We start from the raw sequence: 7115 nt of genomic DNA on the forward strand, positions 1-7115 counted from the left end.
GTGCTTAAATGACTGAGCCACTCAGGTGTCCCGATATGGGTAAATTTTTAAATCAAATCTAGTAGAGGCTGAATTTCAAATTTGGGTGGATGCAGACTGGAACCAGGACAGGATAAAAAGATATGAAGGCTGGAAATGGATGAAACCTAGATAAATTAAGTAGGGATTTTTAAACTACCTTGAGGAGCATCTGGGTAGCTAGGTTGGTTGAGCCCCAGACTATTGATTTTGGCTCAGGTCATGATCTCACAGTCTTATTAATGCTCTTTCTCTTAAAGTAAATAAACTTTAAGATAAATAAAATAAACTACTTTGAGAATAACTTTGGTCTATTGTCAACTGTGGAACTGCTATGCAAATTAACTCACTTAGGATTAAGAGGTAGAAGCTCTTAGCTAACTTCTGTTTTGCACAGGGCAACTCCAAGAGCCCCAGGACTACCTAGAAAACTAAAGTGCTGAGATTAATACACGATCTTTGACAAGACTGATCTGAGGCTGCTTTGATGAATAGTCTAAATCTCAATTTTCTCCTGTACCTCATGCTTAGATTCAAAATTTTCTCCAGGGCCAAGGAGTTGATTTGAGCTCCTCAGGGTAGAATGGACTGAGTCAATATGTTATAATGAAGACACTTTAGGCAAGGGGTCAAATTCATAGCACACATGTTTCACAATAAACAAGTGGAATCAGTAGCCAAATAGTGACAGCCAAATACTGCCTAACAGGACTTCTGGCATTGAATACTGAAGTTGTTTACATCCATAGAATGTGGATTACTTTGAAAGCAGCCTCATGAGGGTTTGAAATAGTTTTCCTTTTTGTTAAGTTTGGGCTAAAAGAGAAATCTTTTACATATGAACTAGGTGAAGGCAGTAAAGAAGCGTAATGGTGGAATGTACAATGAAAAAATTGAAAACAAAAAACTCTGGAAAGACAGACGCAGAGAATACTGGGAGGTACTGGGGAGACGCCAAGCAGCAAGAGAAGAGCCAAATAGATTGCAACATCCAGCTCAGGCAGCCAAATGATTAGTGTTCTCATAGATTTGGTTTTGCTACTCTTCTCTATCCAACATACTTTTAATTAAGTGCTACAAGTGAGCTTTAATATGGCTAGCTTAAAAAAGTAGGGGGGAAACAACATAAGACCCCTCTCAAAATCATATTCTACTGATTAAAAGATTTTTTAATCATCATAGATCTTTACCTTTTCCTGTAAGAAAAACAAATGTAAGGTTATTTTTCCTGTCCTTTGTGTATTATTTGTCTACCAACAGCAGTTTTGTTTCCCTTCTCCAACCTCTCCTTGCATCTCAACCACTTGGTTGACCACCATCCTGCCCTGCCCTCTGGGCCACACTTTGTAAAAGTGTGGCAATAATAGTGCCTTCCCCTCCAGCCTGTTATAAACATAAATGACTTAAAGTATGGCAAATGCTTAGAGCATTACCTGGCACACAGTACCATGAACTCTTTTGGATTATTATGATGTTTCAAAAAAGCACATCCTCTCCTGTATCTTCAAATTCAAGCGATCATGAGAATAACCTTTGATTTTTTTTCTCCTCAAATTCTTTAGCTGTAACCTCACCCCTGCACTACTAAGTTCCTTTTGGATATTGTCACCATATTCTACTAGGATAGCCATGTAACATGTCCCAAACAGAAGTTTTCATATTTTTTCTCAGACAATTTCTCTTACTGTGACCTGTGTTTTCTACATGGTATCACAATCTTTCTATTCATCCAATCTCAAAACCTATTGGTCAATGTAAATTGCTTATTCTTCAATTTCCATATCTCCTCTGTATGAGTTCCAGCTATCCTTTTCAGATAGGCTCCTCTTATATGTCTACCTCCCCCCACCCCCATTTCTTCTTCACTGCCTGAGTTCTGACATTCATAACTGTTTATGTGAATTACTGCCACAGCCTGTGAACTGGTCTCCCTGCCTCTACTCTGTTGTTCTTTAAACATACCTTCTATATGAGCAGCAAATCATTGTGTTAAAACCCTATCTGCCCTAATTACTCCCTTGCTCAAATTACATTAAATTTACAACTATTTAATAGTACTTTAAAGCTCATTAGGCAGATTTTCAAGATGCTTTATGACCTGCCCACTAGGTATGTCTTCACATCTGTCTTCCATGACAATCAAAGCTTTCTCTGCTCATCATTGTCCATAGCTCAGAGCTTCCCAATCACACCTAGTTTTCTCACCATGTTTTTGCTGACTAGAATGCATTTCTTCCTTATCTCAGTTTATCAACATTTTGCTCAACCTTCAAGATGTAATCCAAATTCCCCTTCTGCATGAAGTTTCTCTGCTTCCCTTGCTTCGTTAGACTGAGCATTTCTTCCCTCTCCAACACTATAATGCCATATTATATACCTGAGAGCACTTACTACATATTTGAGAGAGGACTAGCTAACTCAGTATTAATATCTCCATTACTTATAGTATCCCTATGACATACATAAGCCTGATGGTCTCCATTTGCATGCACAGAATTTGAACAGACAGGGGGAACAAGTTACCCAAACACATTCCTAGTAACGGGCAGAAAAGAGTCATATCAAATATATGTATCTTTTAAATAAGTGCTCATCCCATTATCATTTCATTGTTCTTTGAAGGATCATCTAGTAGAAGCCCATAGAGGTGCTTACTAAAATGTAAATTCCTAGTCTGTTAGAGAAGGGATAAGAAATTGGCATCTTTAATAATTTCCCCAGGTGATTCTCATGCACTGGCGAGTTTCAAAACAGTGTCATAGTTCATAGAAGCTCTCTTTTATTACCTCAATTATTGTTTGTATTAAATTCAGTGGTGAACTAGTTTCTTGAGGGAACGAATCATGTTTTTTCTCTCTGTATCTGCCACAGTTCATAGCACAGTGCTTTACACAGAATATATACTCAATAAATTTTAGTTGAAGTATTGCCAATTTCTGTGTCTCATCATAGCAAAAAATTGTTATTAACCTATTAACATTCAGCTATATATATATTCTTTTATAGCAAGCTGTGAAATATAATTTGAAGCTCTGATTTAACATACACATACAAACACATTCACAAATATATTAATTGTTGAACGTTTGGAAGAATGCAAAAACAGAGAAGAAAAACTATTACCCAAGGACAATGTCTTGTTCCATATTTACATATTTCTTTAAGGATTTCTTCTATGTACATTTCACATCTTTTAGGAAAATTATATAATTATATATGTATATAAATGTATTTCTTAATGAAAGTGAAAACAAGGGTTTTTATCAATTTTTTAATGTAAGATCTGATGCCAGTATTTAAGTTTAGCCATTTGTACAGTGACCTTTTCTTTGCAAATTTATTTCCAGATTCTAGTGGGGCTTCCAAATAGAAGTACTCTCTTCTTCTTTCAAGAAGAATTATGGAAGTTCAGAAGAGAAACAAACTCATTTATTTGACTACCAATGAGTTTCAGCATTTTACTCAGTTTTTTTAATTTGGTTATGAAAGGAAGTTCTCTACTACATTGATTAGGAAAGTCCTTCTCAATAAACAAAATGCAATGCACTGCCCAAATTAATAGGAAAACAAAGTTCCATGAAGGTATTCAATAGAGAAAAAAAACCAACAACAACAACAACAACAAAAAACAACCCTGCAACTCTGCCCCCTGAGGCTCATAAATTCTTTAGGCTCATTGTTTTCAACTGATATAGACAATGTTGATTCCAAAGTGATAGGTAATAGGGTTTAACTCTGAAACTTTAACACAAGAATGAAATTTACTTTTCCCCTATTTTTCTTACATATAAAAGAGATAGTCTACCCACTAAAGGTCAAACAAAAACTAAAACAAAACAAAACACCACCAAAAAGCACATTATGCACAAATGGGATGTCTTTAAGCAAAAGATAATGACTTAATAACTTATTATCTCTTCCCTTACTACAAAGTTCATTGTAAGAACAGTAAAATAATTAAAGCCTAAACCCCCCAAACCACAAATAATAGAAAATGGTAGCAAAATCTTTTCTGGAAATGGTAGAGCAGAAAGACAAATGGTAATTGACTTAGAAAATGCAAATAGCCAAGACCCAGGACAGAAATAAGAAAAATTAAGAGGCAGCACAAATTGTGCTAAAGGTCCCAAAATGTTCAGAGAAAGTTCACTTCAAGTACTTCGCAAAGCAGTACTTGAAACAAGTAGATTGATCAGTCTTAGATCCCCAAATCTCTTTAGTAGTGCACATAGCAGATTAACAACATAATCCTAACCTCAGAAATACGTTCTCAAAAAGATAATACAAACTGGACTCTTGCCTCACCCCACACACAAAAATTAACTCAACATAGATAACAACTGAAATAAGCTAAAACCATAAAGCTGTTAGTAGGAGACATAGGGCTAAATATTCATGACCCTGGATTTGGCAGTGGGTTCTTGGATTGATGTTAAAAGCAGAAGCACAAAAAGAAATACATAATTTAGACTTCATTGAAATTAAAAACATTTGTACAAAGGACCTTATCAAAAAAAAAAAAAGGAAAAACACAACCTACAGATTAGGTGAAAAATATCTGCAAATAAAATATGTGATAAGGTGTTAGTATCCAGTATATACAATGCACTCTTTTGAGAGAGCGCAAGCGCATGTGCATGCACAGCCCCCCCACACACACACACGTGGGGGAGGGGCAGGAAGAGAGAGGCACAGGATCTGTAGTAGGCTCCAGGCTCTGACCTGTCAGCACAGAGCCTGATGTGGGGCTTGAGCCCACAAACTGTGAGATCATGACCCGAGATGAGGTCAGAAGTCAACCAACTGAGCCACTCAGGTGCCCCTACAATGCATTCTTTAAATTCAGCAAAGAAAATACAAACCATCTTATTATAAAATGGACAAAGGACTTCAATATTTCTTCAAATATAAAAATGGCCAATAAGCAAATAAAAAATACTGAATATTATTAATCATTCAAGAAATGCAAATTAAAACGACCACAAGAGATACTACTTCCACACCTATTAGACTACTAGGGAGGCTATAACAGAAGGAGGAGACAAAGGAGGAGGCGGAGGAAGAGGAGAAGGACACAGAGGAGGGAGAGGGGGAGGATGGAGAGGGGGAGGAGAAGAAGAAGAAGGATGGGGAAGGGAGGAGAAGAAAGAAGAAAAAGTAGAAGAAAAGGAAAAAGTGGAAGAAGATAAAGAAGGAAGAAGAAGAGGAAGAAGAGGAAAGAGGTGGAGGAAGAAGAAAGATGGAGAAGGAGGAGGGGGAGGAAAAGAAAAGAGAAAGAAGATGAAGAGGAGGAGGAAGTGGAGGAGGAAGAGGAGGAAAAGGAAGAAGAAAGAAAGAGAGATAAGAAAAGGAAGATGAACAAAGAAGAGTGGGGGTAAGGGGTAATGGGGGAGGAGGGAGAAAATAAGTGTTGGAAATGATACTGAAAATTAGAAACTTCAAACATTACTAGTGGGAACATAAAATGGTTCAGCCACTATGGAAAATGTTTGCTCACAAGGTTAAACAGAGTTGCCATATGACTCCTCAATATATATTCTTAAATATTTTTTAGGTATACACTCAAACTAACTGTAAACAAATACATGTACAATGAATTTTCAGTGCAGAGCTTTTCACTACAGGTAAAAGGTGAAATCAATCCAAATGCTCATCAGTGGATACATGGGTCAGAAAATTGTGTACACACACACACACATATATGAAAATTATTCAGCCATAAAAATGCTGAGTGCTGATAATGATACAGTGTGAATGAACCTTGAAAACATATTGAGTGAAATAAGCCAGACATAAAAGGTTACTTATTGCATGTTTTCATCTCTAGAAAATATCTAGAATAGTTAAATACAGAGAGACAGGAAACAGACTGTTGGTTGCCATAGGCTGGAGAGAAGTGGAAACAGGGAATAACTGCTTCATGAGTATGATATTTCCTTTTTGCACTGATGCAAATGTTTTGTACCTATATAGAGGTGGCTGTTATACAATATTGCAGATGTATTGAATACCAATGAATTGTCAACTCTAAAATGATTAACTTTATGTTATGTGAATTTAAAACCTCAATAATTTTAAGAATTATTTTTTCAACATTGGGTCTCTAGGTGGCTCAGTCAGTTGAGCATCCAACTTTGGCTCAGATCATTATTTCATAGTTCATGAGTTCGAGCTCCATGTTGGGCTCAGTGCTGACAGCTCAGAGCCTGGAACTTGATTCAGATTCTCCATCTCTTTCTGCCCCTCCCCTGCTCATTCTCACACTCGGTCTCTCTCTCTCTCTCTCTCTCTCTCTCTCTCTCTCTCTCTCTCCCCTCTCTTCTCTATCACACACATATAAATTAAAAGCATTAAAAAATAATTATTTTTAAAGAATAATAGAGGATTCTTGGACAGGTGTAATCCAGGCACAACTGTGATTTGCTGCACCACTGTGAAAATAGGCACATTAAGTTAAATCTAGATATTAAATGAATCCCTCATTTCTATTTCCAAATTTGGTTCTTCCAGAATCTGAAAATAGTATTTTTTAAACTTTAAGGAAGAACATAAAAAGCATTTTTGTGTGTGAGAACTCTAGCCCTAAAGAGACCTACATGTATGCAACACTCACAAGCCAAACTGTGCAGCCAGATCATCTTCCAGCAAAATTGCCTTCCCAGGAAGGCAACTTGTAATAAACATTGTAGGGCATTACTCTTAAATATGAGTCCATAACAATGGACTTTCACATAGAAACAGTCTTTCACATGGAAAGCAGGAATCGAAACATAGAAAAAGGGAAAAAAAGCAACTTGAAGAACTGTAGACCATGAAGGGAATTCAAGACATCTAATAAAAGAGAATATATCACAACCATGAAATAAGAATAGGGTGATTTAAAAAAGGAATGAACAGTGAAATTGATACAGCTTTGGAAACCGACAGAACATTTGACAGGATAGATAAAATTCTCCACAGGAATGTGGGACAGTAATTTGAGTAAAAATGCAAGCAAACAGGTTAAATTAAAAAGAAATAGAAATGATAAATTATCTGAGAAGAATTCAAAACTGAAACAAGTGAGAAAAAGGTGGGGAAATAATCAAAGGCCTAAT

The sequence above is a fragment of the Suricata suricatta genome, chromosome 4 (assembly GCF_006229205.1).
Source record: "Suricata suricatta isolate VVHF042 chromosome 4, meerkat_22Aug2017_6uvM2_HiC, whole genome shotgun sequence".
Taxonomy (NCBI): Eukaryota; Metazoa; Chordata; class Mammalia; order Carnivora; family Herpestidae; genus Suricata; species Suricata suricatta.